This window comes from Leptodactylus fuscus, chromosome 8, assembly GCF_031893055.1.
Source record: "Leptodactylus fuscus isolate aLepFus1 chromosome 8, aLepFus1.hap2, whole genome shotgun sequence".
NCBI lineage: Eukaryota > Metazoa > Chordata > Amphibia > Anura > Leptodactylidae > Leptodactylus > Leptodactylus fuscus.
The window spans coordinates 11,126,839-11,151,510 of NC_134272.1; the positions used below are offsets into that span (position 1 = coordinate 11,126,839).

The following is a 24,672-nucleotide window of genomic DNA, read 5'->3' on the forward strand; positions in this document are numbered from 1 at the left end:
CCGAGCCTATCGCACGCTTCATTTGCGCCTTTGTATTTGCTCGCCGGTGCCTTTTGTGTGCGTTCCTTTAAGGCTGGACGTAGACATTACATAGCTGGGACTGAATTACAGTTTGGCTGATCCGCTTAACTGAATATGCATGTTATTTTGGTAGATAAGTGGCCGCCATATACCACCACGGCGCCGCTTATCAGCTAGAAACAAAAGGATCTGACAAGTAAAAATCCAACCTGTTAGATATTAGTTTACTTGACTCTCCCCTTATAGGTTCAGCATCACACATCTCCATTGGTGAGCAGGTCTTGAAAGCTCAATGACATTTGTCATGTGACTGGCGCCATCACTCGGAGCAATTTGGTGTTTTGTTCATCCAAATCAGTTCAGCTATTCCATAGATACAAGCCCTGTTAGGGTCTACTAGCCAAGTGGCCAGTAACACGGTGGTTTTCCAAGGGGCAGGGTCTAGGGGTCACCACCCACTTGTCTAGAACTAAACTTGCATCAACAATCACAGGGCTTATATCTGTGGAATAGCTGAACAGATCTGGATTAACAAAACACTAATTTGCTCCGGGTGGCAGCGCCGATCAGATGATGAAGGTCACTGGGCTGATCAGGCTGGGTGACAGGTTCACTTTAAAAGGAACCTAACACCAAGTTTGGGGCCCCTAAATCACCAGCATCTGTTTAGGCAGCGAGGGGTTGAGGTCCCAAACCTGGCAATGAGTCCCGGCCATCCCTTTATTTTTCAGTTTAGTAACGTGGCGGAGAGAAGTCCAGGGCTCGACTCCAGTGGCCCAGGGCTCATGAAAATTGGGCCAGCTGAGGCCGGTCTATCTCATATTGCCGAAATCCCAACTGCATAGAGACAAGTCGGTTTTGGCTAAGACCCCTCTGCGCGTCCAAAATCTCCATGTCACCCTGAGACTCCTTCTCTAATGTAAGGGAATGGAGTCGCATTGTAACTCTGAGGATGCTCCGACAGCGACTTCTAGTTGTAAAAAGATCTAACGTTGAAGGAGATTTTTTAGGAACAGACGTCACAGCACGGCGCCAATCATTTACATTGGTGACACAGAAACGGCAGTCACGGCCAAAGTCACCAGGTAGCCCTCGCCTCAGGGCCACCAAAGCTGGTAAGAGTTTCCTATTAGCTTGGTTGTCTACCATCAAAAACCAGCAGCAAGTGACCAACTTCCCTGCAGTGCCCCCACAGGATAAATGAGGCATTACACAATTGTTTTTGAACAATGTGCTGGGTCCTCCAAAACAAGAAAGACTCCTATAGCTGCTCTCTCTCCTCCCTGTCTATATAGTTATAGGTCCCCCTAATACACCCCTCTAAAATAGACAATCCCTTCTGGGTATCAAGGTTTGGGCCCCATCGCATGAAAATGACCTCAGTGCATTGATGTGACCTCTGCACCAACCTACAAGATGTAGGACCCTGTAGGCAAAGATCTGAGGGGCCTATAGTAGCTGTGATTGGTGGGAGCCCTGGTGCGGAGCCCCCATTGATCAGATACAGGTTTAGGGACTATGTACACTCACCGGCCACTTTATTAGGTACACCTGTCCAACTGCTCGTTAACACTTAATTTCTAATCAGCCAATCACATGGCGGCAACTCAGTGCATTTAGGCATGTAGACATGGTCAAGACAATCTCCTGCAGTTCAAACCGAGCATCAGTATGAGGAAGAAAGGTGATTTGAGTGCCTTTGAACGTGGCATGGTTGTTGGTGCCAGAAGGGCTGGTCTGAGTATTTCAGAAACTGCTGATCTACTGGGATTTTCACGCACAACCATCTCTAGGGTTTACAGAGAATGGTCCGAAAAAGAAAAAACATCCAGTGAGCGGCAGTTCTGTGGGCGGAAATGCGTTGTTGATGCCAGAGGTCAGAGGAGAATGGCCAGACTGGTTCGAGCTGAATTACTGGTACAGGTTAAGGACTATCTATATACAGGTACGGGTTTAGGGACTACCTATATACCGCTCGCTCCATTGTCCTGGGCAACTTGATCAGAAACAATGGGGCACAGTCCCCAGTTTCTGCCCTTTGTCTCAGCAATAGGACCCCCATCAAATCCTCTGACCTGTCACTATGGCCCCCTATAATCTTCCAGAAGCTTGAGATTCTTAGGCTATAGATGAGGTGTCCTGCCATGACAGATTCTTCAGAAATTACAGAGCACAGAACAGATAGTAAGAACAGACAGTAGGAGTGTCATCTGTCACACAGACATGGACCGCGCAGCTGCTCCCCATACAAAGATGGAGACACTTCCAAGGAAAGAGATTTCCAGGGAACCATCTTTGACAACAGGAAGTGTCAGGGAATTTTTTGACAGACACCAGGTAAGAAGTAATAATACGCTGTCACGTGCGGAGGAAGTCAGTAGATCATGTATACATGCATAAGTCATATATGTCCTGCAAGTATGTGAACTGGACATCACACTCATTTGTGCCGCTTACTATCTCCTGGGAAGACTCTTCACTATGTCTTGGAACACAACTGCAGAGTCATGTCCATCTATCTATCTAACTATCTATCTATCTCCTATCTATCTATCTATCTATCTATCTATCTCCTATCTATCTATCTATCTATCTATCTCCTATCTATCTATCTATCTATCTATCTCCTATCTATCTATCTCCTATCTATCTATCTATCTATCTATCTATCTATCTATCTCCTATCTATCTATCTATCTATCTATCTATCTATCATCTATCTATCTATCTATCTATCTCCTATCTATCTATCTATCTATCTATCTATCTATCTCCTATCTATCTATCTATCTATCTATCTATCTATCTCCTATCTATCTATCTCCTATCTATCTATCTCCTATCTATCTATCTATCTATCTATCTATCTATCTATCTATCTCCTATCTATCTATCTCCTATCTATCTATCTATCTATCTATCTATCTCCTATCTATCTATCATCTATCTATCTATCTATCTATCTATCTATCTATCTATCTATCGCAGTGGTTTCCTGTATCTGCTGTATATATAAGTATCTCTGTATCTCTGGTTCTAGGCTGAGTATATTGCTGGAGGTTAATAATCAGCAGATCTGGTACAGAAGTATATATATATACACACACACACATATCTGATATATCTGATTCATTTTAATATCTTGCTGAAAATATGAATGACCTTTAAACAAGTTTCGTGCGCAGATGTCACAGATTTCATTCATCGAAGCCTCCAAATTTGACAAACAGAGCCAAAAAGATGTCTAATTTTTCCGAGCATCCGACACAAAATCAGATTCATCATCTACAAAAACTGCTGTGAGATCACATAATAGAGGAGGACGTGGTGAAGTCGGCGCCGCGTCACATTACAGCGTGTAAGAAATGTCACTATATTTGGTGATATCTCAAAGGAGTGGAATGAAATGTTCACAATACTAAATTCTGCACACAAGGCATCATGGCTACTGATTATAGTGTCATGGCTACTGATTATAATGTCATGGCTCCTGTTCATTGCGGCCATATATTGCATCCGGGCTTCTATTATGGTGTAATAAGTTCTGTTTACAGCATCATGGCTTCAGCTTGCAGAGTAATGGCTTCCATTCTCAGGATTATGGCTTCCACTCATAGGATCATGGCTAGTATTCCCAGTGTGATGGTATATAGTCATAGGATCATGGCTAGTATTCCCAGTGTGATGGTATATAGTCATAGGATCATGGCTTTATTTAATAACATCACAACTTCATCTCACCACTTTATGTCTTGCAATAATAGTGTCCTAGGTTCTGCTCACTGTGCCATGGCTTCCATTCATAGTGTCAACGCTTCTTATAATAGTATCATGGCTTCCAATAACAGTGTCACTGTGTCATGGCATCTGATAACACTGTCATGGCTTCTGATTGCTGTGTGTTGGCTTCCAATAACACTGTCATGGCTTCTGATTACTGTGTGTTGGCTTCCAATAACAGTGTCATGGCTTCTGATTACTGTGTGTTGGCTTCCAATAACAGTGTCATGGCTTCTGATTACTGTGTGTTGGCTTCCAATAACAGTGTCATGGCTTCTGTCCACTATGTTATGGTGTCTGATAACAGTGTCATGGCTTCTGATTGCTGTGTGTTGGCTTCCAATATTTACATTTATAGCATGATGGTTTCCAGTCATAGTGTCAAGGCCTCCATTCTCAGTGTCATGGCTTCTGACAATAGTGTCATACCTCCTGTTCACTACATCATGGCTTCCATTCTTAGCGACATGTCTTCCATTCTTAGTGTCATGGCTTCCATTAATGGTGTCACAGTTTCCATTCTTAGTGCCACGGCTTCCATTTTTAGCATCATATTTTTAGCATCATTGCTTCCATTCTTAGTGTGGCGGCTTCCATTCTTAGTAACACGGCTCCTATTCTTAGGGTCATGGCTCCCATTCTTAGTGTCACAGCTTCCATTCTTGGTGTCACGGGTTACATTCTTAGTGTCATGACTTCCATTCTTAGTGTAATGGCTTCCATTCTTAGTGACAAATCTTCCAATCTTAGTGACACGTCTTCCATTCTTAGGGTCATGGGTCCATTCATGGTGTCATGGCTTCCATTCTTAGTGTCACGGGTTACATTCTTAGTAACACGGCTCCCATTCTTAGGGTCATGGCTTCCACTCTTTGTGTCATGGCTTCCATTCATGGTGTCACGGCTTCCATTCTTAGTGTCATGACTTCCATTCTTAGTGTAATGGCTTCCATTCTTAGTGACAAGTCTTCCAATCTTAGTGACACATCTTCCATTGTTAGGGTCATGGGTCCATTTCTTAGTGTCACAGGTTCCATTCTTAGTGTCACGGGTTCCATTCTTAGTGTCACCGCTTCCATTCTTAGTGACAAGTCTTCCATCCTTAGTGTCACGGCTTCCATTCATGGTGTCATGACTTCCATTCTTTGTGTAATGGCTTCCATTCTTAGTGACAAGTCTTCCAATCTTAGTGACACGGTTTCCATTCTTAGTGACACGACTTCCATTCTTAGTGACACGGTTTCCATTCTTAGTGACACGACTTCCATTCTTAGTGTCACGGCTTCCATTCTTAGTGACAAGTCTTCCAATCTTAGTGACACATCTTCCATTGTTAGGGTCATGGGTCCATTTCTTAGTGTCACAGGTTCCATTCTTAGTGTCACGGGTTCCATTCTTAGTGTCACCGCTTCCATTCTTAGTGACAAGTCTTCCATCCTTAGTGTCACGGCTTCCATTCATGGTGTCATGACTTCCATTCTTTGTGTAATGGCTTCCATTCTTAGTGACAAGTCTTCCAATCTTAGTGACACGGTTTCCATTCTTAGTGACACGACTTCCATTCTTAGTGACACGGTTTCCATTCTTAGTGACACGACTTCCATTCTTAGTGACACGACTTCCATTCTTAGTGTCACGGCTTCCATTCTTAGTGTCACGACTTCCATTTTTAGTGACACGACTTCCATTCTTAGTGACACGACTTCCATTCTTAGTGTCACGTCTTCCATTCATAGGGTCATGGGTTCAATTCTTAGTGACACGGCTTCCATTCTTAGTGACACGACTTCCATTCTTAGTGACACGACTTCCATTCTTAGTGACACGACTTCCATTCTTAGTGTCACGTCTTCCATTCATAGGGTCATGGGTTCAATTCTTAGTGTCACGAGTTCCATTCTTAGTGTCACAGCTTCCATTCTTAGTGTCACGTCTTCCATTCTTAGTGTCACCGCTTCCATTCTTAGGGTCACGACTTCCATTCTTAGTGTCACGGCTTCCATTCTTAGTGTCATGGCTTCTCACAATAGTGTCATATCTTCTGTTCACTACATTGTGGCTTCCATACAAAGCGTCATGGCTTCTATTCTGAAACGATCCCAATAAATCCTAAGAATGTCAACGAACACGACTGGCAATTTAATTAGCGCCATTCTTACAGACGGTACGAACAAAAATTTTCGTAACTGTTTTGTAAGCAGGAAATCACGAGTTGCAATGAGGGCTTCATTATATTTTTTTAGACCTGGCACTTTGGCTAATTGAAGCCATTGGGTGTAATCTGTAATTCCACTTTTGCACCAGCCGTTCCTTTAAAAAACCCTCTTTGTGTTAAATATAGCTAATTTATTTCTTCCGGTGCTAATTACACCAGCGGTGGCGTCTTTTTATACAACAGCGCACAAAGCGGTCGTGTTGGCCGGAACGCACCAGCTCTATTTTCCATTCCTATTGTGCAGATTTAGGTAGAGAACGCTGTGGAAAATTAGGAATCAAGAAATAGTTACGTGAGAAGGAACGTCTTGGGAGATTCCTCAGGAGGAAGAATAGTATGACGCGTACGGTAATCACCGGACCGCCCTCCTGCCGTGGATGTATTAGCCGTACAATGGTACAAAGGGTGCAGGCGGAAATAGAAGCTTATTTGTGACTTGTGAGACGATTACCTGCTCAATCGACAGAAGGAAAGAAAATTTGGGGCAAAACCGTTGGCGGAACTTATGGCAACCATATTTATGGACTTGGAACAGGAGTCTCTGAAGTCAGGGTCGGATCTAGGGCTGTGGATATCCCGGGCGAGCGAAGCGTCCTGTGCCACTGTGTATGGAAGAAGGTAGAACAATACTACCATGACACTTGGCCACGTAATACCGTCATATAGTATATACATACAGTGTTTTTGATGGTAGGAGGAAACATCTGGTCCTTAGAAGGTCATAAAATTAGGTAAAGCCAACCCCAGAAGATCCACAACTCGCAACAGGTTTCACTGTGTCATTTTCAGTTATGGGGGTTGTTTAAGAAGTGTTGACACTGGGAGAGGTGTAAAATAAAAAACATACTCACCTCTCCCTGGTGCGCCATTGTCTGCCACCAGTGTCCATTCAGTCTCGGATGTTGCAAGTTCTCACCCTCATGTGACCGCTGAGACCAGTCATTGTCCTGATCCATGACCCAGTTTTGGCCATCTATTGGATAAATGACCTCGAGTTCGACTCTACAGTACTTTGGTATACAGAGGTATTCATAATCATCTCAATATCAGCAAGGTGCACAAGTCCTATAAAAACAAGGCCAAATCATCCCCCTCCACCACCCTGGTTGGACTGCAAATCATTAGGAAATGGCCTTATAATGGGCAGAGATGATCACTTTACTAAGATCATTGCTGATGCCTTTCCTCCTTATCATTGTGTTAAAACACTCCAGACCAGCAAACTGCCAAAACCTCTGCTTTGTTTTTCTTAAATAAATAATGGCATGGTATCATTTGCCATGTGTTGTGGTTCATCTCAGGTTGTACTTACCTAATTTACGACATTCTAAGGACCAGATGTTCTTATGTTTTATGTTATTGTGCCTTGACATACAAAAATTATAGAAGCACGACTGTAATGGAGCCAAGATAAGTTCCTTGCTATGGCCAGTATAAAATCAGACCATGGTTCGGGGCAGGTCCTCAAGTGGTGTAGGCTCAAGAACATGTTCCTTCAATCCAGCCCTGCCTGGAGCTTACTACTATGAGTCTATCACACGTGACTACTCTCCTGGAGGTGGTGGCTTGCCTGACTGATATCATGGCATCCAGTGTTGGACGGGGGATGGCGTGCTCAAGGACAACCGCAGGCACCAGAGCTAGTGCCAAGATCTACTTTAGCTCCTGGCTCCTCGTGGGTGGTCCCAAGTAAGACACGCCCCTCTATAATGTCCAAATGACCGAACAGGTCATAGCTAAGACATCTCCTTTAAGTACTAACAATAAAATAGAATAAAAAAATTCTTGTTATTCTGTACTGATTGATATTCTTTATTTTCTGGCCATATTTTTCGTTATATGACTCACACACAATTGTCTTTCTTTAACAATGTGATACGAGTCTCTTCTACGGGGACGTGTTTTGTCATTTAGGTCTTTTAATTGGGCTTCATCACAAGGCAGATATCATAAGGCCCCATCTGCCTGTCTATACCAGAAGAACATGGGGGACGGTATTACAAGACGCACAACACAAGCAGAGGCACCTTTATAAAGAGCGACTAATAAAGTTGGATGTTTGTCCTTGAATGTAATATTGTAATTGGCGTCTGCTCTGGAAGGGTTTGGGATTATTAGGATTTGGTCGTGTCAGTGATGTTGGGGATTTAAAGGGGATATTCGCAGGAAAATCCGATGCAGGTTAAGATGGGGACTGCCCCAACCCCCTCAGCCAATAAACAGGGGTATGTACCAGGCTGTTAAAGGGAATCGCCTTTTAAAGGGAACGTTTCACCAATTTATGTATTTATGTTTCTGTCCATGATTATGGGGGCGGCCATCTTGTCTGAGCCTGACACTGACTGCTGGGTTTCCTTCTCTTGTCAGCAGAAAACGGAAACCCATCAAGCGGAGACCGGGCGCTGTGACACCATCTATTGTCTGTAATGATGGCTCAGAGGTGTTATCTTCTATTGTAATACTGTCTGTGATGGAAATGATGTGACTGCTGCAAAGAAAACCCTTACAGAATTGGCAATTATCACTCTATTATTAGGGTTAGAGGCCAGAGTAGAAATTGCAGGAAATAGTATTTAAAATAAAACAGATATATATATTGTCATATATACATACATACATGGAAAATACAATTCCTGTCCAACGGGTTATCTTGTTTTGCAGCTCAACCCCCATTGAAATCAGTGGGGCTAAAGTGCAATACTAGACACAGCCAAGAGTGGTGCTGTTTCATAAAAAAAAATAATTTCGTTTTTCTGAATCCTGGAATACCCCTTTAATGTGACTGTGGTGACAGGACAAGATTCTCACTGCACCATAAGTGATAACCGTGACCTTCTTTAAGATGTCGCCATCTAGACCACAAACTGTGAATCCCATTCCTTCCAGATTGTCATTGCGCGATGCAGACGTAGCCGTCACAGTAATCTGTGATAACAGAGAGACTATCAGTGACAGAATTATATTTAGAAAAGTAATTACAGGAGGAGGCGAGCGATCCCACCGCTGACACCCTTAAGGGCATCATATTACAAGGACCTACTGAAGGATTTCACCACAAATAAGACGTCTCATCTCCCTTTGACAGATTCTTGTTAATCTTGACCTTTGGAAATGCCATAAGATGTAGGTGATCCTGTAATACCTCATATACAAACTTCATAGACTTTATATATATTACATATCACAATGGGGCCTGAAACTCTGTAATAATAAACCGCACTGGGGTCTCATTGTTATATGTTCTCTGCTTTTACTAGTGCTCTCCATTGTTCAGGTCTATTGGGGAACCCGAACATCAGAGGTGGCCTGCTAAAATAGCGAAGAGACCCCACTGACTATAATGGAGTCCACTGGGTGTCAGTCATTCTGAAACTCAAAGCAGCACAGGAAAAAGTTCTCTGTCATCCCTGTACTGTGACATCACTGTGTGTATTATCCTGTACTGTGACATCACTGTGTGTATTATCTCTGTACTGTGACATCACTGTGTGTATTATCCCTGTACTATGACATCACTGTGTGTATTATCTCTGTACTGTGACATCACTGTGTGTATTATCTCTGTACTGTGACATCACTGTGTGTATTATCCTGTACTGTGACATCACTGTGTGTATTATCCTGTACTGTGACATCACTGTGTGTATTATCCTGTACTGTGACATCACTGTGTGTATTATCCCTGTACTGTGACATCACTGTGTGTATTATCCCTGTACTGTGACATCACTGTGTGTATTATCTCTGTACTGTGACATCACTGTGTGTATTATCCCTGTACTGTGACATCACTGTGTGTATTATCCTGTACTGTGACATCACTGTGTGTATTACCCCTGTACTGTGACATCACTGTGTGTATTATCCTGTACTGTGACATCACTGTGTGTATTATCTCTGTACTGTGACATCACTGTGTGTATTATCCCTGTACTGTGACATCACTGTGTGTATTATCCTGTACTGTGACATCACTGTGTGTATTATCCCTGTACTGTGACATCACTGTGTGTATTATCCCTGTACTGTGACATCACTGTGTGTATTATCCCTGTACTGTGACATCACTGTGTGTATTATCTCTGTACTGTGACATCACTGTGTAAGATTGTAAGCCCTCCCGGGCAGGGCCCTCTACCCCACTGTGCCAGTCGGTCATTGTTAGCATTATATCTACCTGTATATTCTGTGTATTGTATGTAAACCCCCAAATGTAAAGCACCATGGAATTAATGGTGCTATATAAATAAATAATAATAATAATAATAAAATCTCTGTACTGTGACATCACTGTGTGTATTATCCTGTACTGTGACATCACTGTGTGTATTATCCCTGTACTGTGACATCACTGTGTGTATTATCCCTGTACTGTGACATCACTGTGTGTATTATCTCTGTACTGTGACATCACTGTGTGTATTATCCCTGTACTGTGACATCACTGTGTGTATTATCCCTGTACTGTGACATCACTGTGTGTATTATCTCTGTACTGTGACATCACTGTGTGTATTATCCTGTACTGTGACATCACTGTGTATATTATCCTGTACTGTGACATCACTGTGTATTATCCTGTACTGTGACATCACTGTGTGTATTATCTCTGTACTGTGACATCACTGTGTGTATTATCCTGTACTGTGACATCACTGTGTGTATTATCTCTGTACTGTGACATCACTGTGTGTATTATCCCTGTACTGTGACATCACTGTGTGTATTATCCCTGTACTGTGACATCACTGTGTGTATTATCTCTGTACTGTGACATCACTGTGTGTATTATCCTGTACTGTGACATCACTGTGTATATTATCCTGTACTGTGACATCACTGTGTATTATCCTGTACTGTGACATCACTGTGTGTATTATCTCTGTACTGTGACATCACTGTGTGTATTATCCTGTACTGTGACATCACTGTGTGTATTATCTCTGTACTGTGACATCACTGTGTGTATTATCCCTGTACTGTGACATCACTGTGTGTATTATCCCTGTACTGTGACATCACTGTGTGTATTATCTCTGTACTGTGACATCACTGTGTGTATTATCCCTGTACTGTGACATCACTGTGTGTATTATCTCTGTACTGTGACATCACTGTGTGTATTATCCTGTACTGTGACATCACTGTGTGTATTATCTCTGTACTGTGACATCACTGTGTGTATTATCTCTGTACTGTGACATCACTGTGTGTATTATCCTGTACTGTGACATCACTGTGTGTATTATCTCTGTACTGTGACATCACTGTGTGTATTATCTCTGTACTGTGACATCACTGTGTGTATTATCTCTGTACTGTGACATCACTGTGTGTATTATCCCTGTACTGTGACATCACTGTGTGTATTATCTCTGTACTGTGACATCACTGTGTGTATTATCCTGTACTGTGACATCACTGTGTGTATTATCCCTGTACTGTGACATCACTGTGTGTATTATCTCTGTACTGTGACATCACTGTGTGTATTATCCTGTACTGTGACATCACTGTGTGTATTATCCCTGTACTGTGACATCACTGTGTGTATTATCCCTGTACTGTGACATCACTGTGTGTATTATCTCTGTACTGTGACATCACTGTGTGTATTATCCTGTACTGTGACATCACTGTGTGTATTATCCTGTACTGTGACATCACTGTGTGTATTACCCCTGTACTGTGACATCACTGTGTGTATTATCCTGTACTGTGACATCACTGTGACATCACTGTGTGTATTATCCTGTACTGTGACATCACTGTGTGTATTATCCCTGTACTGTGACATCACTGTGTGTATTATCCCTGTACTGTGACATCACTGTGTGTATTATCTCTGTACTGTGACATCACTGTGTGTATTATCCTGTACTGTGACATCACTGTGTGTATTATCCTGTACTGTGACATCACTGTGTGTATTATCCTGTACTGTGACATCACTGTGTGTATTATCTCTGTACTGTGACATCACTGTGTGTATTATCCTGTACTGTGACATCACTGTGTGTATTATCCTGTACTGTGACATCACTGTGTGTATTATCCCTGTACTGTGACATCACTGTGTGTATTATCCCTGTACTGTGACATCACTGTGTGTATTATCTCTGTACTGTGACATCACTGTGTGTATTATCCCTGTACTGTGACATCACTGTGTGTATTATCCCTGTACTGTGACATCACTGTGTGTATTATCCTGTACTGTGACATCACTGTGTGTATTATCTCTGTACTGTGACATCACTGTGTGTATTATCCCTGTACTGTGACATCACTGTGTGTATTATCCTGTACTGTGACATCACTGTGTGTATTATCCCTGTACTGTGACATCACTGTGTGTATTATCCCTGTACTGTGACATCACTGTGTGTATTATCTCTGTACTGTGACATCACTGTGTGTATTATCCTGTACTGTGACATCACTGTGTGTATTATCCTGTACTGTGACATCACTGTGTGTATTATCCTGTACTGTGACATCACTGTGTGTATTATCTCTGTACTGTGACATCACTGTGTGTATTATCCTGTACTGTGACATCACTGTGTGTATTATCCTGTACTGTGACATCACTGTGTGTATTATCCCTGTACTGTGACATCACTGTGTGTATTATCCCTGTACTGTGACATCACTGTGTGTATTATCTCTGTACTGTGACATCACTGTGTGTATTATCCCTGTACTGTGACATCACTGTGTGTATTATCCCTGTACTGTGACATCACTGTGTGTATTATCCTGTACTGTGACATCACTGTGTGTATTATCTCTGTACTGTGACATCACTGTGTGTATTATCCTGTACTGTGACATCACTGTGTGTATTATCCCTGTACTGTGACATCACTGTGTGTATTATCTCTGTACTGTGACATCACTGTGTGTATTATCCTGTACTGTGACATCACTGTGTGTATTATCCCTGTACTGTGACATCACTGTGTGTATTATCCCTGTACTGTGACATCACTGTGTGTATTATCTCTGTACTGTGACATCACTGTGTGTATTATCCTGTACTGTGACATCACTGTGTGTATTATCCTGTACTGTGACATCACTGTGTGTATTACCCCTGTACTGTGACATCACTGTGTGTATTATCCTGTACTGTGACATCACTGTGTGTATTATCTCTGTACTGTGACATCACTGTGTGTATTATCCTGTACTGTGACATCACTGTGTGTATTATCCTGTACTGTGACATCACTGTGTGTATTATCCCTGTACTGTGACATCACTGTGTGTATTATCCCTGTACTGTGACATCACTGTGTGTATTATCTCTGTACTGTGACATCACTGTGTGGATTATCTCTGTACTGTGACATCACTGTGTGTATTATCCCTGTACTGTGACATCACTGTGTGTATTATCCCTGTACTGTGACATCACTGTGTGTATTATCCTGTACTGTGACATCACTGTGTGTATTATCTCTGTACTGTGACATCACTGTGTATATTATCTCTGTACTGTGACATCACTGTGTGTATTATCTCTGTACTGTGACATCACTGTGTGTATTATCTCTGTACTGTGACATCACTGTGTGTATTATCCTGTACTGTGACATCACTGTGTGTATTATCCCTGTACTGTGACATCACTGTGTGTATTATCCCTGTACTGTGACATCACTGTGTGTATTATCCCTGTACTGTGACATCACTGTGTGTATTATCCCTGTACTGTGACATCACTGTGTGTATTATCCCTGTACTGTGACATCACTGTGTGTATTATCCCTGTACTGTGACATCACTGTGTGTATTATCCCTGTACTGTGACATCACTGTGTGTATTATCCTGTACTGTGACATCACTGTGTGTATTATCCTGTACTGTGACATCACTGTGTGTATTATCCCTGTACTGTGACATCACTGTGTGTATTATCCCTGTACTGTGACATCACTGTGTGTATTATCCCTGTACTGTGACATCACTGTGTGTATTATCTCTGTACTGTGACATCACTGTGTAAGATTGTAAGCCCTCCCGGGCAGGGCCCTCTACCCCACTGTGCCAGTCGGTCATTGTTAGCATTATATCTACCTGTATATTCTGTGTATTGTATGTAAACCCCCAAATGTAAAGCACCATGGAATTAATGGTGCTATATAAATAAATAATAATAATAATAATAATAATAATAAAATCTCTGTACTGTGACATCACTGTGTGTATTATCTCTGTACTGTGACATCACTGTGTGTATTATCCTGTACTGTGACATCACTGTGTATATTATCCTGTACTGTGACATCACTGTGTATTATCCTGTACTGTGACATCACTGTGTGTATTATCTCTGTACTGTGACATCACTGTGTGTATTATCCCTGTACTGTGACATCACTGTGTGTATTATCCCTGTACTGTGACATCACTGTGTGTATTATCTCTGTACTGTGACATCACTGTGTGTATTATCCCTGTACTGTGACATCACTGTGTGTATTATCCCTGTACTGTGACATCACTGTGTGTATTATCCTGTACTGTGACATCACTGTGTGTATTATCTCTGTACTGTGACATCACTGTGTGTATTATCCTGTACTGTGACATCACTGTGTGTATTATCTCTGTACTGTGACATCACTGTGTGTATTATCTCTGTACTGTGACATCACTGTGTGTATTATCCCTGTACTGTGACATCACTGTGTGTATTATCCCTGTACTGTGACATCACTGTGTGTATTATCCCTGTACTGTGACATCACTGTGTGTATTATCTCTGTACTGTGACATCACTGTGTGTATTATCCTGTACTGTGACATCACTGTGTGTATTATCTCTGTACTGTGACATCACTGTGTGTATTATCTCTGTACTGTGACATCACTGTGTGTATTATCTCTGTACTGTGACATCACTGTGTGTATTATCCCTGTACTGTGACATCACTGTGTGTATTATCTCTGTACTGTGACATCACTGTGTGTATTATCCTGTACTGTGACATCACTGTGTGTATTATCCCTGTACTGTGACATCACTGTGTGTATTATCCCTGTACTGTGACATCACTGTGTGTATTATCTCTGTACTGTGACATCACTGTGTGTATTATCCTGTACTGTGACATCACTGTGTGTATTATCCTGTACTGTGACATCACTGTGTGTATTACCCCTGTACTGTGACATCACTGTGTGTATTATCCTGTACTGTGACATCACTGTGTGTATTATCTCTGTACTGTGACATCACTGTGTGTATTATCCTGTACTGTGACATCACTGTGTGTATTATCCTGTACTGTGACATCACTGTGTGTATTATCCCTGTACTGTGACATCACTGTGTGTATTATCCTGTACTGTGACATCACTGTGTGTATTATCTCTGTACTGTGACATCACTGTGTGGATTATCTCTGTACTGTGACATCACTGTGTGTATTATCCCTGTACTGTGACATCACTGTGTGTATTATCCCTGTACTGTGACATCACTGTGTGTATTATCCTGTACTGTGACATCACTGTGTGTATTATCTCTGTACTGTGACATCACTGTGTGTATTATCTCTGTACTGTGACATCACTGTGTGTATTATCTCTGTACTGTGACATCACTGTGTGTATTATCTCTGTACTGTGACATCACTGTGTGTATTATCCTGTACTGTGACATCACTGTGTGTATTATCCCTGTACTGTGACATCACTGTGTGTATTATCCCTGTACTGTGACATCACTGTGTGTATTATCCCTGTACTGTGACATCACTGTGTGTATTATTCTGTACTGTGACATCACTGTGTGTATTATCCCTGTACTGTGACATCACTGTGTGTATTATCCCTGTACTGTGACATCACTGTGTGTATTATCCTGTACTGTGACATCACTGTGTGTATTATCTCTGTACTGTGACATCACTGTGTGTATTATCTCTGTACTGTGACATCACTGTGTGTATTATCTCTGTACTGTGACATCACTGTGTGTATTATCCTGTACTGTGACATCACTGTGTGTATTATCCCTGTACTGTGACATCACTGTGTGTATTATCCCTGTACTGTGACATCACTGTGTGTATTATCCCTGTACTGTGACATCACTGTGTGTATTATTCTGTACTGTGACATCACTGTGTGTATTACCCCTGTACTGTGACATCACTGTGTGTATTATCCTGTACTGTGACATCACTGTGTGTATTATCTCTGTACTGTGACATCACTGTGTGTATTATCCCTGTACTGTGACATCACTGTGTGTATTATCCCTGTACTGTGACATCACTGTGTGTATTATCCCTGTACTGTGACATCACTGTGTGTATTATCCCTGTACTGTGACATCACTGTGTGTATTATCCTGTACTGTGACATCACTGTGTGTATTATCCCTGTACTGTGACATCACTGTGTGTATTATCCCTGTACTGTGACATCACTGTGTGTATTATCCCTGTACTGTGACATCACTGTGTGTATTATCTCTGTACTGTGACATCACTGTGTAAGATTGTAAGCCCTCCCGGGCAGGGCCCTCTACCCCACTGTGCCAGTCGGTCATTGTTAGCATTATATCTACCTGTATATTCTGTGTATTGTATGTAAACCCCCAAATGTAAAGCACCATGGAATTAATGGTGCTATATAAATAAATAATAATAATAATAATAAAATCTCTGTACTGTGACATCACTGTGTGTATTATCCTGTACTGTGACATCACTGTGTGTATTATCTCTGTACTGTGACATCACTGTGTGTATTATCCTGTACTGTGACATCACTGTGTATATTATCCTGTACTGTGACATCACTGTGTGTATTATCTCTGTACTGTGACATCACTGTGTGTATTATCTCTGTACTGTGACATCACTGTGTGTATTATCTCTGTACTGTGACATCACTGTGTGTATTATCCTGTACTGTGACATCACTGTGTGTATTATCCCTGTACTGTGACATCACTGTGTGTATTATCCCTGTACTGTGACATCACTGTGTGTATTATCCCTGTACTGTGACATCACTGTGTGTATTATCTCTGTACTGTGACATCACTGTGTATATTATCCTGTACTGTGACATCACTGTGTGTATTATCTCTGTACTGTGACATCACTGTGTGTATTATCCTGTACTGTGACATCACTGTGTGTATTATCCTGTACTGTGACATCACTGTGTGTATTATCCTGTACTGTGACATCACTGTGTGTATTATCCTGTACTGTGACATCACTGTGTGTATTATCTCTGTACTGTGACATCACTGTGTGTATTATCCTGTACTGTGACATCACTGTGTGTATTATCCTGTACTGTGACATCACTGTGTGTATTATCCTGTACTGTGACATCACTGTGTGTATTATCCTGTACTGTGACATCACTGTGTGTATTATCCTGTACTGTGACATCACTGTGTGTATTATCCTGTACTGTGACATCACTGTGTGTATTATCCCTGTACTGTGACATCACTGTGTGTATTATCCTGTACTGTGACATCACTGTGTGTATTATCTCTGTACTGTGACATCACTGTGTGTATTATCCTGTACTGTGACATCACTGTGTGTATTATCCTGTACTGTGACATCACTGTGTGTATTATCCTGTACTGTGACATCACTTTGTGTATTATCCTGTACTGTGACATCACTGTGTGTATTATCTCTGTACTGTGACATCACTGTGTGTATTATCCTGTACTGTGACATCACTGTGTGTATTATCCTGTACTGTGACATCACTGTGTGTATTATCCCTGTACTGTGACATCACTGTGTGTATTATCTCTGTACTGTGACATCACTGTGTGTATTATCTCTGTACTGTGACATCACTGTGTGTATTATCTCTGTACTGTGACATCACTGTGTGTATTATCCTGTACTGTGACATCACTGTGTGTATTATCCTGTACTGTGACATCACTGTGTGTATTATCCTGTACTGTGACATCACTGTGTGTATTATCCTGTACTGTGACATCACTGTGTGTATTATCTCTGTACTGTGACATCACTGTGTGTATTATCCTGTACTGTGACATCACTGTGTGTATTATCCTGTACTGTGACATCACTGTGTGTATTATCCCTGTACTGTGACATCACTGTGTGTATTATCCTGTACTGTGACATCACTGTGTGTATTATCTCTGTACTGTGACATCACTGTGTGGATTATCTCTGTACTGTGACATCACTGTGTGTATTATCCCTGTACTGTGACATCACTGTGTGTATTATCCTGTACTGTGACATCACTGTGTGTATTATCTCTGTACTGTGACATCACTGTGTGTATTATCTCTGTACTGTGACATCACTGTGTGTATTATCTCTGTACTGTGACATCACTGTGTGTATTATCTCTGTACTGTGACATCACTGTGTGTATTATCCTGTACTGTGACATCACTGTGTGTATTATCCCTGTACTGTGACATCACTGTGTGTATTATCCCTGTACTGTGACATCACTGTGTGTATTATCCTTGTACTGTGACATCACTGTGTGTATTATTCTGTACTGTGACATCACTGTGTGTATTATCCCTGTACTGTGACATCACTGTGTGTATTATCCTTGTACTGTGACATCACTGTGTGTATTATTCTGTACTGTGACATCACTGTGTGTATTATCCTGTACTGTGACATCACTGTGTGTATTATCTCTGTACTGTGACATCACTGTGTGTATTATCTCTGTACTGTGACATCACTGTGTGTATTATCCTGTACTGTGACATCACTGTGTGTATTATCCCTGTACTGTGACATCACTGTGTGTATTATCCCTGTACTGTGACATCACTGTGTGTATTATCCCTGTACTGTGACATCACTGTGTGTATTATTCTGTACTGTGACATCACTGTGTATTATCCCTGTACTGTGACATCACTGTGTGTATTATCCTGTACTGTGACATCACTGTGTGTATTATCTCTGTACTGTGACATCACTGTGTGTATTATCTCTGTACTGTGACATCACTGTGTGTATTATCCCTGTACTGTGACATCACTGTGTGTATTATCCCTGTACTGTGACATCACTGTGTGTATTATCCCTGTACTGTGACATCACTGTGTGTATTATCCTGTACTGTGACATCACTGTGTGTATTATCCTGTACTGTGACATCACTGTGTGTATTATCCTGTACTGTGACATCACTGTGTGTATTATCCTGTACTGTGACATCACTGTGTGTATTATCCTGTACTGTGACATCACTGTGTGTATTATCCTGTACTGTGACATCACTGTGTGTATTATCCCTGTACTGTGACATCACTGTGTGTATTATCCCTGTACTGTGACATCACTGTGTGTATTATCCCTGTACTGTGACATCACTGTGTGTATTATCTCTGTACTGTGACATCACTGTGTAAGATTGTAAGCCCTCCCGGGCAGGGCCCTCTACCCCACTGTGCCAGTCGGTCATTGTTAGCATTATATCTACCTGTATATTCTGTGTATTGTATGTAAACCCCCAAATGTAAAGCACCATGGAATTAATGGTGCTATATAAATAAATAATAATAATAATAATAATAATAAAATCTCTGTACTGTGACATCACTGTGTGTATTATCCTGTACTGTGACATCACTGTGTGTATTATCTCTGTACTGTGACATCACTGTGTGTATTATCCTGTACTGTGACATCACTGTGTATATTATCCTGTACTGTGACATCACTGTGTATTATCCTGTACTGTGACATCACTGTGTGTATTATCTCTGTACTGTGACATCACTGTGTGTATTATCCTGTACTGTGACATCACTGTGTGTATTATCTCTGTACTGTGACATCACTGTGTGTATTATCCCTGTACTGTGACATCACTGTGTGTATTATCCCTGTACTGTGACATCACTTTGTGTATTATCTCTGTACTGTGACATCACTGTGTGTATTATCCCTGTACTGTGACATCACTGTGTGTATTATCTCTGTACTGTGACATCACTGTGTGTATTATCCTGTACTGTGACATCACTGTGTGTATTATCTCTGTACTGTGACATCACTGTGTGTATTATCCTGTACTGTGACATCACTGTGTGTATTATCTCTGTACTGTGACATCACTGTGTGTATTATCTCTGTACTGTGACATCACTGTGTGTATTATCCCTGTACTGTGACATCACTGTGTGTATTATCCCTGTACTGTGACATCACTGTGTGTATTATCCCTGTACTGTGACATCACTGTGTGTATTATCTCTGTACTGTGACATCACTGTGTGTATTATCCTGTACTGTGACATCACTGTGTGTATTATCTCTGTACTGTGACATCACTGTGTGTATTATCTCTGTACTGTGACATCACTGTGTGTATTATCTCTGTACTGTGACATCACTGTGTGTATTATCCCTGTACTGTGACATCACTGTGTGTATTATCCCTGTACTGTGACATCACTGTGTGTATTATCCTGTACTGTGACATCACTGTGTGTATTATCCCTGTACTGTGACATCACTGTGTGTATTATCCCTGTACTGTGACATCACTGTGTGTATTATCTCTGTACTGTGACATCACTGTGTGTATTATCCTGTACTGTGACATCACTGTGTGTATTATCCTGTACTGTGACATCACTGTGTGCATTACCCCTGTACTGTGACATCACTGTGTGTATTATCCTGTACTGTGACATCACTGTGTGTAGTATCTCTGTACTGTGACATCACTGTGTGTATTATCCTGTACTGTGACATCACTGTGTGTATTATCCTGTACTGTGACATCACTGTGTGTATTATCCCTGTACTGTGACATCACTGTGTGTATTATCCTGTACTGTGACATCACTGTGTGTATTATCTCTGTACTGTGACATCACTGTGTGGATTATCTCTGTACTGTGACATCACTGTGTGTATTATCCCTGTACTGTGACATCACTGTGTGTATTATCCCTGTACTGTGACATCACTGTGTGTATTATCCTGTACTGTGACATCACTGTGTGTATTATCTCTGTACTGTGACATCACTGTGTGTATTATCTCTGTACTGTGACATCACTGTGTGTATTATCTCTGTACTGTGACATCACTGTGTGTATTATCTCTGTACTGTGACATCACTGTGTGTATTATCCTGTACTGTGACATCACTGTGTGTATTATCCCTGTACTGTGACATCACTGTGTGTATTATCCCTGTACTGTGACATCACTGTGTGTATTATCCCTGTACTGTGACATCACTGTGTGTATTATTCTGTACTGTGACATCACTGTGTGTATTATCCCTGTACTGTGACATCACTGTGTGTATTATCCCTGTACTGTGACATCACTGTGTGTATTATCCTGTACTGTGACATCACTGTGTGTATTATCTCTGTACTGTGACATCACTGTGTGTATTATCTCTGTACTGTGACATCACTGTGTGTATTATCTCTGTACTGTGACATCACTGTGTGTATTATCTCTGTACTGTGACATCACTGTGTGTATTATCCTGTACTGTGACATCACTGTGTGTATTATCCCTGTACTGTGACATCACTGTGTGTATTATCCCTGTACTGTGACATCACTGTGTGTATTATCCCTGTACTGTGACATCACTGTGTGTATTATCCCTGTACTGTGACATCACTGTGTGTATTATTCTGTACTGTGACATCACTGTGTGTATTACCCCTGTACTGTGACATCACTGTGTGTATTATCCTGTACTGGGACATCACTGTGTGTATTATCTCTGTACTGTGACATCACTGTGTGTATTATCCCTGTACTGTGACATCACTGTGTGTATTATCCCTGTACTGTGACATCACTGTGTGTATTATCCCTGTACTGTGACATCACTGTGTGTATTATCCCTGTACTGTGACATCACTGTGTGTATTATCCTGTACTGTGACATCACTGTGTGTATTATCCCTGTACTGTGACATCACTGTGTGTATTATCCCTGTACTGTGACATCACTGTGTGTATTATCTCTGTACTGTGACATCACTGTGTAAGATTGTAAGCCCTCCCGGGCAGGGCCCTCTACCCCACTGTGCCAGTCGGTCATTATTAGCATTATATCTACCTGTATATTCTGTGTATTGTATGTAAACCCCCAAATGTAAAGCACCATGGAATTAATGGTGCTATATAAATAAATAATAATAATAATAATAATAATAAAATCTCTGTACTGTGACATCACTGTGTGTATTATCCTGTACTGTGACATCACTGTGTGTATTATCTCTGTACTGTGACATCACTGTGTGTATTATCCTGTACTGTGACATCACTGTGTATATTATCCTGTACTGTGACATCACTGTGTGTATTATCTCTGTACTGTGACATCACTGTGTGTATTATCTCTGTACTGTGACATCACTGTGTGTATTATCCTGTACTGTGACATCACTGTGTGTATTATCCCTGTACTGTGACATCACTGTGTGTATTATCCCTGTACTGTGACATCACTGTGTGTATTATCTCTGTACTGTGACATCACTGTGTGTATTATCTCTGTACTGTGACATCACTGTGTGTATTATCCTGTACTGTGACATCACTGTGTGTATTATCTCTGTACTGTGACATCACTGTGTGTATTATCTCTGTACTGTGACATCACTGTGTGTATTATCCTGTACTGTGACATCACTGTGTGTATTATCCTGTACTGTGACATCACTGTGTGTATTATCCTGTACTGTGACATCACTGTGTGTATTATCCTGTACTGTGACATCACTGTGTGTATTATCTCTGTACTGTGACATCACTGTGTGTATTATCCTGTACTGTGACATCACTGTGTGTATTATCCTGTACTGTGACATCACTGTGTGTATTATCCCTGTACTGTGACATCACTGTGTGTATTATCCTGTACTGTGACATCACTGTGTGTATTATCTCTGTACTGTGACATCACTGTGTGGATTATCTCTGTACTGTGACATCACTGTGTGGATTATCCCTGTACTGTGACATCACTGTGTGTATTATCCCTGTACTGTGACATCACTGTGTGTATTATCCTGTACTGTGACATCACTGTGTGTATTATCTCTGTACTGTGACATCACTGTGTGTATTATCTCTGTACTGTGACATCACTGTGTGTATTATCTCTGTACTGTGACATCACTGTGTGTATTATCCTGTACTGTGACATCACTGTGTGTATTATCCCTGTACTGTGACATCACTGTGTGTATTATCCCTGTACTGTGACATCACTGTGTGTATTATTCTGTACTGTGACATCACTGTGTGTATTATCCCTGTACTGTGACATCACTGTGTGTATTATTCTGTACTGTGACATCACTGTGTGTATTATCCCTGTACTGTGACATCACTGTGTGTATTATCTCTGTACTGTGACATCACTGTGTGTATTATCCTGTACTGTGACATCACTGTGTGTATTATCCTGTACTGTGACATCACTGTGTGTATTATCCCTGTACTGTGACATCACTGTGTGTATTATCCTGTACTGTGACATCACTGTGTGTATTATCCCTGTACTGTGACATCACTGTGTGTATTATCCCTGTACTGTGACATCACTGTGTGTATTATCCTGTACTGTGACATCACTGTGTGTATTATCCTGTACTGTGACATCACTGTGTGTATTATCCCTGTACTGTGACATCACTGTGTGTATTATCCTGTACTGTGACATCACTGTGTGTATTATCTCTGTACTGTGACATCACTGTGTGTATTATCTCTGTACTGTGACATCACTGTGTGTATTATCTCTGTACTGTGACATCACTGTGTGTATATGATCCCTGTACTGTCAGTACTTTATACATTACTCTGTATATAACTTACACCGCACAGAGAGGAAACCAAAATAATGAGTCTCGCTGTATGTTGTGACCTGGCTGCTATTGATCATGGCGGTGCGGGGTCTCTCTTCCACGTGTTGCTATGGGCCTCCTGGTTACATGTAACATCCCTGGTAACCATGTACAATTATAGCTGCAGACTAGGCAGGTAATATATCGGATCCGCCATCCAAACTCTTCTGTGACGTCTCCTTCCTAGTCTGCAGCTATAGTCGCCATAGATTGTGCATGCAGTGTAACATCTGGCCTATAGGGGAGGTCACAGTAATGTGCACTGTACAGCGAGAAATGTATCCACGAGGGGGCGCTATTATCATGCAGAATACATTCACATTACACATAGACCAGCAGGACCTTGGGCCTTAGGACGGCAGCAGAAAGAGTGTCACTTGCAGGAGTTTTTCACCTGTGATGGCCTCTACACTGGATCCTTGGATGTCTCTTAAAAGACACAATTCAGGTTGCCTGCACCTGCCACTAGGGGGAGCACACAGCTAGTATAGAACTCATTGCACCTGTCTGTCTGTATGCGGGCACTCCCTCTAGTGGTGACTGGCGGCACACACAGATGGATCATCCAGCTGCATAACTATGTATAAGGAAGAACTAGGACCCCGATCACAATGGACCTTCCATAGCAGGGATGGATTTGTCTCTAAGGAGCGTAGAAGACGGAAAAGAATAAAAATGCTAAGACAATGCAGTGAGAAATATGTAATTTTCTGATGATGCGACTCCCGTGCAGTACTGTCT

At 41.4% G+C, this 24,672-nt stretch overlaps 1 protein-coding gene across 1 annotated transcript in view; it reads right to left on the bottom strand.

Moving 5' to 3' along the window:
* SBK1 (SH3 domain binding kinase 1) overlaps positions 1-24,672 on the bottom strand; it is a 52,393-nt gene that overhangs the window by 14,496 nt on the left and 13,225 nt on the right. The window lies entirely within an intron of this gene.